Genomic DNA, 12469 nt, shown 5'->3' with positions numbered 1-12469 from the left:
TTTCCCTCCAAGAGAAGTTTAATATATGGAAAGAACAAAAATGGCTGGGAGGTTTCTTTTTCTCATTTTCATATTACTTTACAATATAGACAGAATCATTTTAGCCCATTAAATCTGCTGACTCTGAGAAATCTCATTCTCCTCAGAATTTGTACTACTCTCCACAAACTCCCAGCAACTTTCTCTAGTTTGTCACCCTCGCCTACACACTTGGGTAATTGAGAGTGGCCGATTATTCAACCAAGCTGCACATCTTTGAACTGCCCTACTGAATTCCTCCGATGGCTTCTTTGCTCCTGATTCAAGTACCTGCTGTCACTAGTATCTGCACATCTTCAGGATACAGGAGGAAACTAAAGCACCTGACCTAGACGATCTCAGAGAGAATATGCAGACTTTACGCAGACAGAGGATTGAACCCGACTTGCTGAAGTTTGGAGGTAACAGCTCTACTGGCTGTATCACCTGGCCAGTCCATTTGAATGCATGGAGGTACTTTGCTAAGAGTTTGGTGTCACTGATGAGCACAGTATTTCTTTCCTACTCCCTATTGTCTTATGGTAGGTGGGGGTTAGCCATCTTGTAGAACCTCTGGTGACTGAGAACCAGAATGCTGTAGATCCAGCAACCAGTATTGAGTATTGACTTGAAGGAGGGTGGGCAGGTGGTGATGTCCTGCTGTATCAGAAGCCCTTGTCCTTCTCGGTGGTAGAGGTTCAGGCTTTTGAGGTGCTGTCAAAGTAGCCGACGTGAGTTACCACTCTGCATTTTGTGGTTTGGATGGTAGGGTGGAGTTATGTCTCTACCAAAGGAGGTGTAAGGAGCTCCTTCCCTCCGCCAGCCTGCAGGTCACCCTTGGGCAAGGTGCAGCACCTGCTTAATCTCCAGATCAGGGTCACATGAAGCCATGGGAGCAGGTGGTAGACGGTCACATGAGCAGCTGGTGCATATCACAGTCTTGGTTACACGACCACTGACTCTAGGCGGACAATCTCTCAAGAGTATGGATAATGACTGGGGTCACCCGTCTTGTAAAGCCACTGCCCAGAAGAAGGCAACAACAAACCACTTCTGTAGAATTTGCCAAGAACAATCATGGTCATGGTCCATGATTGCCCATGTCATACAACACGGCGCATAATGATGATGATGTTGATTTTGTAGTTGGCACACGTTGCCATGGTAATAGAGGGAACAAATACTTATGGTGGTGGATGCGGTACTATGCAGAATCACAATCAGGTTTAATATTACCGGCAAATGTCGTGAAATTTGTTAACTTTGCAGCAACAGTAGAGTGCAATATATAATAATAGAGAGAAAAAATCAGAATTACAAACTTCATCAAATCGTCCGATGCCATCTGAGCTGTACCTAGCCACACAGTCGTGGGTGTTGAGAGAGTAGAGCAGTGGGCTAAGCACGTATCCCTGAGGTGTGTCTGGGTTAATTGTCAGCAAGGTGGAGATGTTATTTCCAGTCTGCACAGATTGTGGTCTTCCAGTTAGGAAGTCAAGGATCCAATTGCAGAAAGAGGTACAGAGGCCCAGGAGCTCTGGAGCTTTTCAATCAGGATTGTAGGAATGATGGTGTTATACACTGAGCTGTAGTATATAAACAGCATTGAATTTAATGTACTTTATTTCTTACATCCATCACATCCATCACATACATTACATCTCCGTCTAAATGTGCAATGTGCAATTTATATTAATTTATATTAAATAGTATGTACAGCAGGACAGGCAATATAACATAGAAATACAATTGTATTAGCCTGAATTAATCAGTCTGATGGCCTGGCGGAAGAAGCTGTCCCGGAGCCTGTTGGTCCTGGCTTTTATGCTGTGGCACCGTGTCCTGGATGGTAGAAGCTGGAACAGTTTGTGGTTGGGGTGACTCAGCTCTCCAATGATCCTTTGGGCCCTTTTTACACACCTGTCTTTGTAAATATGATTGAGTTCAACTTGAAATTTGACAGGGTAAAGTAAAGTCTGATGTAGCAGTATTTCAGTGGAGTAAGGGAAGTTACAGTGGTATGAGAGAGGAGTTGGCCAAAGTAAATTGGAAGGAGCTGCTGGCAGGGATGTCAGCAGAGCAGCAATGGTGTGTGTTTCTGAGAAAAATGAGGAAGGTGCAGGACAGATATGTTCCAAAAATGAAGAAATACTCAAATGGTAAAATACTGTAGTACAACCATGGATGACAAGGGAAATCAATACTATTGTAAAAGCAAAAGAAAGGGCATACAACAAAGCAAAAATTAGTCAGAAGATAGAGGATTGGGAAGTTTTTTAAAACCTACAGAGAGCAACTAAAAGAATCATTAGAAGGGAAAAGATGAAATATGAAAGCAAGTTAGCAAATAATATCAAAGTGGATAGTAAAGGTTTTTTCAGGAATGTGAAAAAAAAGAGAAATGAGAGTGGATATAGGGCCGCTAGAAAATGAGGCAGGAGAAATAATCACGGGGGACAAGGAGATGGTGGATGTACTAAATTAATATTTTGCATCAGTTTTCACTATGGAAGACACTGGCAGTAGCCTGATGTTATAGTGTGTGAAGGAAGAGAAGTGGGTACAGTTACTATGACAAGGGAGATGGTACCCAAAAAGCTAAAAGACCCATACATACATAAGTCACCCAGACTAGATGAACTGCACCCTTGGGTTCTGAAAGAGGAAGCATTAAAGATTGTGGTGGTATTAGAAATGATCTTTGAAAAATCATTGGACTCTGTCATGGTGCCAGAGGACTGGAAAACTGCAGATGTCACTCCACTCTTTAAGAAAGGAGGAAGGCAGAAGAAAGGAAATTATAGACCAGTTAGCCTGACCTCAGTGGTTGAGAAGATGTTAGAGTCAATTGTTAAGGATGGGGTGATGAAGTAGTTGGAGACACAGGACAAGAAAGCACAGAATCAGCACAGTTTCCTTCAGGAAAAATCCTGCCTGACGAACCCGGTGGAATTCTTTGAGGAGATTACAAGTAGGATAGATAAAGGGGATGCAGTGGATGTTGTGTATTTGGACTTTCAGAAAGCCTTTGACAAGGTGCCCACACATGATGATGCTTACCAAGTTAAGAGCCCATGGGATTACAAGAAAGTCACTGGCATGGTTAGAGCATTGGCTGATTGGTAGAAGGCAGTGAGTGGGAATAAAAGGATCCTTTTTTGATTGGCTGCCAGTGACTAGGGGTTGGTGTTGGGACCACTTCTTTTTATGCTGTTTATAAATTATTTAGATGATGGAATAGATGGCTTTGTTGCCAAGTTTGCGGATTGTACGAAGATTGGTGGAGGGGCAGGTAGTGTTGAGGAAACAGGTAGGATGCAGAAGGACTTGGACAGATTAGGAGAATGGGCAAGAAAGTGGCATAAAATACAATGTTGGAAAATGCATTGTCATGCACTTTGGTAGTAGAAATAAATGTGCAGACTATTTATAAACAGGAAGAAAATCCAAAAATCTGAGATGCAAAGGGGCATGGGAATCCTTGTGCAGAAAGCCCTAAAGGTTAATTTGCAGGTCGAGTCAGTGGTGAGGTAGGCAAATGCCATGTCAGCATTCATTTCTAGAGGTCTAGAATACAAGGGGATGCTGAGGCTCTATAAGGCTCTGGTGAGGCCTCGCCTTGTGTATTGTGAACAGCTCTGGGCCCCTCATCTTAGATCAATATGCTGGTATTGGAGAGGGTCCAGAGGAGGGTCACAAGAATGATTCCAGGAATGAAAGGGTTATCATACAAGGAACGTTTGATGGCTCTGGGTCTGTACTCACTGGAATTCAGAAGGGAGAGGGGGGATCTCATTGAAACCTTTTGAATGTTGAAAGGCCTAGACAGAGTAAATGTGGAAAGGATGTTTCCCATGGTGGGAGAGTCTAGGACAAGAGGGCAGAGCCTCAGGACAGAGAGGCACCCTTTCAAAACAGAGATGCGGAGAAATTTCTTTATCCGAAGGGTGGTGAATTTGTGGAATTTGTTGCCACATACAGCCGTGGAGGCCAGGTTGCCGGGTGTATTTAAGGCAGAAATTGACAGGTTCTTGATTGGACACAGCACCAAAGGTTACGGGGAGAAGGCTGGGAACTGGGGTTGAAGAGGAGGAAGAAAAAAGGATCAGCCATGATTGAATGGTGGAGCAGATTCAATGGACCAGATGGCATCATTCTGTCTTATGGTCTAAATGTCCTGAATAGTGGGAAGTTCATAGCTACAGGTGCACTGGGCTGTCTGCACCACTCTCTGCAGAGTCCTGTGATTGAGGGAAGTACAGTTCCCATACCAGGCAGTGATGCAGCCAGTCAGGGTGCTCTCAATTGTGCCCCTGTAGAAAGTTCTTAGAATTTGGGGGTCCATACCAGACTTCTTCAACAGTCTGAGGTGAAAGAGGCGTTGTTGTGCCTTTTTCACCACACAGCCAGTATGTACAGACAATATGAGATCCTCAGTGATGTGTATGCTGAGGAACTTAAAGCTGTTCACCCTCTCAACCCCAGATCCACTGATGTCAATAGGGGTTAGCCTGTCTCCATTCCTCCTGTAGTCCACAACCAGCTCCTTTGTTTTTGTGACATAAGTACTTGTATGCATCCTGACATAGGTACTTGTATTGTCTAGATGATCCAGGGCTGCGTGAATAGCCAGTGAGATTGTGTCCACTGTAAACCTATTGTGGCGATAGGAAAATTGCAGTGGATCTTGGTCCTTGCTGAGGCATGAGTTGACTCTAGCCATGACCAACCTCTCAAAGCATTTCATCACCATAGATGTCAGTGCTACTGGACAACAGTGAGCTGAATGACATCAAGGAAAGTAAATCACTGAGGAAACATCTAAAGAAGGTTGGACATTGGCTTTTTATTCCACTTGCCCGCACTGCATAACTTGTTTCCCATTCATTGGGTTTACCAGATGCAGCTCCTGCCATTTTTATCATTCCCATTCCCATTCCAACATGTCAATCCATGGCCTCCTCCGCTACTGTGATAAGGCCACACTCAGGTTGGAGGAGCAACACCTTGTATTCCATCTCAGTAGCCTCCAACCTAATGGCATAAGCATCAACTTCTTGAACTTCTGGTAATTACAACCCCTTCCTCTCTTTCACCATTCCCCATTCTTGATTCCCTCTCACACCTCCTCTCCTCACCTCCCTCTGTTGTTCCTTCCCCCCTTCCCATTCTCCCATGGTCTTCTGTCCTCTCCTATCAGATTTTCCCTTCTTCAGTCCTTTAACCAACCAACTTCCCAGCTCTTTACTTCACCCTTCCCCTCTCCCAGTTTCGCCTATCACCAGACACCTTGTATTTCTTCCTCCCCTCCCCCAACTTCTTATTCTGACCTTCCCCCTTCCTTTCCAGTGACGTTGAAGAGTCTCAGCCCAAGACATCGACTGTTTATCCCCATCCATAGCTGCTGAGCTCCTCCAGAACATTGTGTGTATTGCCATTGTCAAAACTGAATCTGAAATACAGAAAAAAACACCAATTCCCAATTTCCAAGTCTAAAAACAATCCTTGCCTTTATTTAAATATGAATCTATCTATATATCACTAATGAATTATTCCTGATAACGGGTCTCGGCCCAAAATGTTGACTGTTTAATCTCTCCATAGATGCTGCCTGACCTGCTGAGCTGCCGCAGAGTTTTGTGCGTGTTGCTCTGGATTTCCAGCATCGGCAACGATGATGCTGCTGGACCTCCACAGTATTTCCGTCTCTTTCTTGCGATTGTCTCATTATGCAGGGTTTTTTTATGCCACAGAAGATTTGTGTTCCTTCAGTTTGGAATGACATTTGATGATGTGTCATGAATCAGTATTTAAAAAATAAATTAAAACCTTTGGGGCTCATGGAGCCGCTCCAAACCAGTACTTGAGTGCATGAAAAATCACTCGCAGCTGCTGTGCCAGAAGTTTCGAACCTGAAGTGAAACACAAAGACAATGTATGTCTCCTGTACATTCTCAGTGAGATAAATTTGAGAAAATTGTTATGTCAGCTACAAATCTGAGCACTGATTTTTTTACAATGCTCTGGTGATAGTATGAAGTTGAAGTACTGACAGACACACGGCATCAATTAATTTTGTGATGAGGGAGTTATAGGCATGGGAGCAGAATAAGTCCATGCTATAGGCATATGCACACTTAATCAGTTTTAAGTCTCCATTATAACGAGGCACCAGTGCTGAACTTTACAATTTCGGGCATACCTCCAGCTCCGATAATCACCTCAGCTGTAAAATAGAAAATAGCTGTGCTTATATTGTGCCTCTCACAACCAAATATAGTCCAAAGGTGCCTAGCAGTCAGTGTTAACTATACTCACACCTTGTAACAATGGAAAAGCAACAGCCAGCTTGGGGTAACAAGTTCAGCAGGGGCAATGAATTAATGAGAAGATTGTAAGTTTTAAGTTGTTGGCTAAAAGACAAATACCGGCCAGGACACTGTTTAGGTATGAAGACGGCCCTATAAAACAGCACTTCCTCTGCTCGACATTGAGTCATCATCCAGAGACACAGGCAGCACCTTAACCCTTGAGTCTCTGGCACAAATTAAGAGTGCGATCTCAATTACAGCTGCCACATGACAAGCTGTTCACAAGACAGGAAAGAAAGGTGACTGGCTGGCCTGGTCAGCAGGTTAAAATAACATTGCCCCTCCGGTTAATGCAGTATTTTTCTGTGCGTGGGAACTTAAATCTGCTTCTGTAATGAAATCTTTAAACCTTCCCATATCAGATCAGATCTAGATTCAGGTTTATTTATCACACGTACATCGAAACATACAGTGAAGTGTGTTGTTTGTGTTAACAACCGACACATCCAAGGATTGTGCTGGGGGCAGCCTGCAAGTGTCATCTTCATACCCTGGTGCCAATTTAGCACATCCACAATGTAAAGTAAAATAAATTCAAAGTAAATTTATTGTTTATTGTGTCTTGAGCTTCATTTTCTTGCAGCCTCCCAAGCAGAACAAAGAAATACAATAAACTCAACAAAAAAAACTCCAAGCAAAGACTGACAAAAAAACCAACGTGCAAAAGAAGAGAAACGGCAAATACGAAATAATAAGTAAATAAATAATACTGAGATCCTGAGTTGTAGAGTCCTTAAAGGCGAGTCCATAGGTTGTAGAATCAGTTCAGAGTTGAGCTGAGTGAAATTATCCATGCTGGTTTGGTAGCCTAATGTTTGAAGGGTAACAACTGTTCCTGAACATGGTGGTGTGGAACCCAAGACTCCTGTACCTCCTTCCCGATGGCAGCAGTGAGTAGACAGGATGGCCTGGATGGTGATAGAAGCTGCTTTTTTGTGGCAGCGCTCCTCGTTGATGTGCTCAGCGGTGGGGAGGGCTTTGCCTGTGATGGACTGGGCTGTGTCCACCACTTTCTGTAGGTTTTTCCATTGCTGGACATTGGTGCTGTCATACCAGGCTGTGATGAAACTAGTCAGGATACTCTCAACTGTGTGTCTATAAAATCTTGTCAAAGTTTTAGACTAATACAGGCAGCAGCAGCAAAACAAGTTCTTTTCCCACTCTCATATACACAGACAGGCCTCCAGTCCCAGGACAAGGTACCTCCAGGTCTTCAGACCTTGGCCCAGACTCAGAGGCATCGAGCCTCCAACTTCCAGTCCATGACCTAGACTCACGGGCTTGCAGAGTTTATCTTAATCTTGATCCCATTTCCTCTGCATCACAGATCTTTACTTTCTACATAACTGAACACATATGTTTCAGGAGACACTAGGAATCTCCTTAGCTGCCAAAGTCTTGTATGAGTCAGATGAAGGTGCAAGATTTTTACATCCACTGCTGCCTGTAGCAATGATCCCAGCTTATAAATCCTATCACTCCTACCTGAATGCATCAGGAGGGAGTTTTCTTCATGTTGCTGCTGAGACAGTGATCAGGCTGTACCCAGTGTGACGCAATGACTGCACTTTTCCTGACGATCTGGAAATGTTAATTCTGTTTCTCTCTGCACTGATGCTGCCTGGCCCAATACGTACATTATCACAAGCCATGCTTACCACATTAGCCTGACTGAAGTTCTTTACCAAAGGCTATTTTAGTCCGCAGGAAACCCTTCAGACCTTCCCAGTTATAAATCAGACAACCACTAAATAAACTGCTATAACCTGGAGTCCTTGGGATGTTTTTGTATTATTTCAAGACATCAATTGGTCATTAATATAGCAAATAAACTGTGTTTTTTTAAAAAAACTGCATATCTTGGAAATCTGAAACAGAGTCATCACGGAGTGTTTTCAGTTTTGAATCTATACTCCTAATGCATCCTGCAGAGCTTTGTTTTATGAGAAAACCTCAAGGCACCTTGCAAAGTAACTGTGATGGCAACTGGGGTATCATGAGGATATGCAGTTATTTTTAGCTGGAGAAAAAACACAATCAGTTCAACATATGAGAACTTATCATATCCCGTGTTGACCCATTTCAAGAACAATTGGACCTCTTTCTCCGCTTCTCATTACAAATACATCAAAACTGACCTCTCTCTGTGTCTTCTCATGCACCACCAAATCTTGCCAAAACATTTAGTTTGAATGGAAATAAATTCATGGCAAATGTGATGATTTTACAGCAATTTGCCTTGTGTCTTCTGCACCATACTTCCTCTCAATAGCCCAATTTAGCATAAATCAACCCTAATTTAGTGCTCCTTTTAAGTGTTACCTTCAGCAATAGGATGATGTCATATCAAGCAGCCAAGTCACTGGTTGAGGTAGACTGCATTTCCCGACTGGCTCTGATTCCTATCAACTATCTCTACCGGCATTGGAGGGAACTGATGAAGGGCACGCTTGCACTGAATGTAAAGGGACAGCGCCACCATTTGCGTACATGACCGCCATTTTAGGCTGTGGCAGCTGGCTTGTAGGAAACTGGAGTTATTATTGTTAGATGTATACAGTCCAACCAGTTCACATTCTGACATGCGTGTGATAAAATAATCATGGATATTTTGCGTATTCATGGCACTGAGCTATCCCAGCAAATCCCTGAGAGGAGGAGATTTAAATTTCTTAGCAACAATCTCTTAGCTGGAACTGCAGCCATGTATGCAGCCAAGATTTTCCTTAACGCTTCTGTAATGTGGATATTGTATGCTGGTTACCACCAGATTGATCCAAATGTTTCAAAAGCATCCGTATGGATGGCTGGCAATAGGATCATCCATTCTCACTTCCATTGCTGCATTTTATGGAAGACTACCTCTTACACATGCATTCACAGGGACTTTAAAGTCACCAGCCTGTGTTGCGTTGGGTTGGTGAGAGAAAATGAAGGAAAGTTAACGTAATCCCCTGACATTAAACATAGCTGTCTCCTAATGTTTAGTTCTATTAGAATGACTCCGTTTGGCAGATCATCACTATTGTGTTCTAAACTTAAATTCATTCAAGAATTGAATGCCAGAAGAAAAATGAGGACAGTTACCTGTGCAATCAAAGCAATATCCTAATAAGTATGGGGTCAAGGATCATGACAAAATTAATCTCTTTGGGGATCATAGGAAAGTTCCTCTGTGACTGGATTCATCTTGACTCCTAAGAAGATTACTACTGATAAGTCGTAGACTCAGAGAGCACCGTAGCACAGAAAAAGTCCTTTTAACCTATCTAGTCATTGCTAGCTTGACCATCTGCCATGTCCCATCTACCTGTACCCAGACTATAGCCGCCCTCCATACATTTCCCATCTACGTCCCTACCCAATCATCTCTTCAATGTTAAAATTGACATTGAAGAACAATTGCAAGAGTCCCAGGATATTTCTGTTGAGATCATGCATTAGCAGATCAATCTATAAGTCCTTCACCAGTTATCTTCCTTCAGTTCAACATTCAAGGATGAAGGAATTTGCTACCAACATTATGTACACTTCCCCCCACAGTGAAGCGGCCCATACAGACAGGCAACACGCTCTGAGTAACACAAATGACATGCTGACAATTGGCATGTACTGCTGCTCACAGCAAAATTAACAAGAAGTTTTCGCAACTAACTCCAATGAATAACCAGTAGCCACAAATGTCCAGAAAATCCAATCTTGGCAATTTCTGTATGATTAGGTTATTTTTAAACAACAACAAACAGATGGAAAAAATAGATGCTTCTGCAATGTGGAAGTTGTATGCTGGTATGCAGGGTGATTCAAATGCTTCAAAGGCATCCGTCTGGATGTATGGAAGCTGGCAAAAGGATCATCCATTCTCACTTTCATTGCTAACATCTTACTATCTAGCTTCTTATCGGCTCTCTCGTTGATTGAGATTGCGGTGAAGCTCATTTGCCCTTTATCCCTTAATATTTTTGTTAAAAATAAAAACATTAAAAATATTGTTAATTAAATATCTTTCTATCTCAAATTTCAAACTGATAATCGCCGTTCTTTTACTTGCCTTTCACAAAAGAGAAATCCAAATGTCTATTTTCTGTGTACTGACAATCAGTCAGAACAATCCACTTATGGACTTCAGCCCAAACATGGGCTCAGGCAATGAATTAAATGCGAAATGAGAATGGCTGTTTTTGACATCGAAGCAAAGTTGATCTGAAACATCAAGATCCCATAGCAATAATTTCTTAGGCTTTCTCATATCTGTCAGTGGGAATCTTCCTGTAACTGGAATTATAGTTAATACTGAGGAAGGATTGTACATATTGGAAGACAATTATCTTAGCTGGGGATATCATTGCAATAGTCCCTGACTTGTAAATAAGGAAATACTCTCTTCGATGAGTACCCACCCTACTACATTGGTATAAGTGAATGAGAACCACATGAGTGCTGCTTCACTGTATGAGAGGCATAAATTAGTACAATAATTGTAAAAGTACAATAATTTTAGAATGGAAATCAGTGCTGTACCTACATCTTCCCAACACTTATCTGCCCCTACTGGGCAATGCCAGCTGGTCAGTTTCTGCCACAAAGGAAGGTACAACTATTAGTTAGAGAAGGTCCAGCAATCAGCAAGGAAACAAATGAAGCAACTGAACACAAGAATGCTGAAAGTGAACTCAGTTCTTATATATCCTGAAGTATTAAGAAGTATAAAATGAACACACTTTTCTTTTCTTGCTTGCCTTTGTCCCAGAGTAATGCTGAAGATTGTAAAAAAAACCAGTAGCTGCTATCCGTACGTTTACAACTATTTTACGTGGTCTTTGCAGGACATTTGTAATGCTACAGACTATCTAATAACCACAAAGGTCTAGGAGACAGAACAACTCTTCTGTTCAAAAATTCTCTATCAATCTTTGAACAATAGACATGGATCATCCTTTAGCAGTGACAATCTCTGCTGGCGTTTTGAAGACTGCCTGTTTCTCATTCTGGTTTAATGGCCTGGACACTGATGGTAATCTAATTTCCAGTGAGCCAGAGAGTGGTGAATCTGTGGAAGTTTTTTGCCACAGGCAGCTGTGGAGGCCAAGTCTTCACGTATATTTAAAACAGAGGTTGATATATCCGTGGTTGGTCAGGGCATGAAGGGATATGGAGAGAAGGCAGGAGATTGGGGCTGAGAGGAAAACTGGATCAGCCATGATGAAATGATAGAGTGGGCTTGATGGGCCAAATGATCTGATTCTGCTTCCATATTTTATAGTCTTATGGACTGGGAGAAATATTTTTGCTGGAAGCAGAATGATGGCTTCATTTATAGAAACTAGCCAGGTGAAACAACACATGAGGCACCAAAGGAACTCAGAGGATCAGGTAGCATCCATGGAAGGAAATAAATGGTTGACACTTTGGGTTGAAACTCTTCACCTCAACAGGACAGATGCCAAATTTCTTTCAGCACCTCGATGTATTCAGATGTTCAGGACACTGGGCATGGAGTCGCTCTGGAGGGAATGCCAAATAGGCAATTTGGGCAGAGTAAGAATGATGGAATACCTAACTAAGATCATCATTTCCTAAATGTTTTTCTGAGTGCTTGTGAGGCAACACACAGCCCTACCTTGAAGTAAAGCAGGGAAGCGGTTTCCACCCTTGATGACATTTATCCCAACAACAATATTATAGAACAAATGATCTGATCATTACCATACTACTGTTAGTTGACCCTTGTGGGCAAATTGTCTGCTGAATTTTCTATATTATTATCCACACTTCTAAAGTATTTCACAAGCAGTAAAGCACTCTTTGATATCCTGAGCCTGTAAATTTAAAAATCTTTTTCTCATAAGTGTGTTACCTTATGGCATAGTTGCACATATCTGTCCATCAGTTGGCAGCTAATCTTGCCAACGGCAGCTGCTTATTAATTTTATTCTTTGTGGATCGTAAATCAACTGGAACTTTTCACCACAGATTGCTGGAAGGTGCAACAGTTGAATATATCAGTTTAAACATCTCCTAATCACTGTACAATCAGAAGCTGTCTGGCAGTCACATAGGCAATCATTTGTGCATGTTGC

This window comes from Hemitrygon akajei, chromosome 6 (assembly GCF_048418815.1).
Source record: "Hemitrygon akajei chromosome 6, sHemAka1.3, whole genome shotgun sequence".
In the NCBI taxonomy this organism is placed as follows: domain Eukaryota; kingdom Metazoa; phylum Chordata; class Chondrichthyes; order Myliobatiformes; family Dasyatidae; genus Hemitrygon; species Hemitrygon akajei.
Note: the sequence above shows the minus strand (reverse complement) of the source record.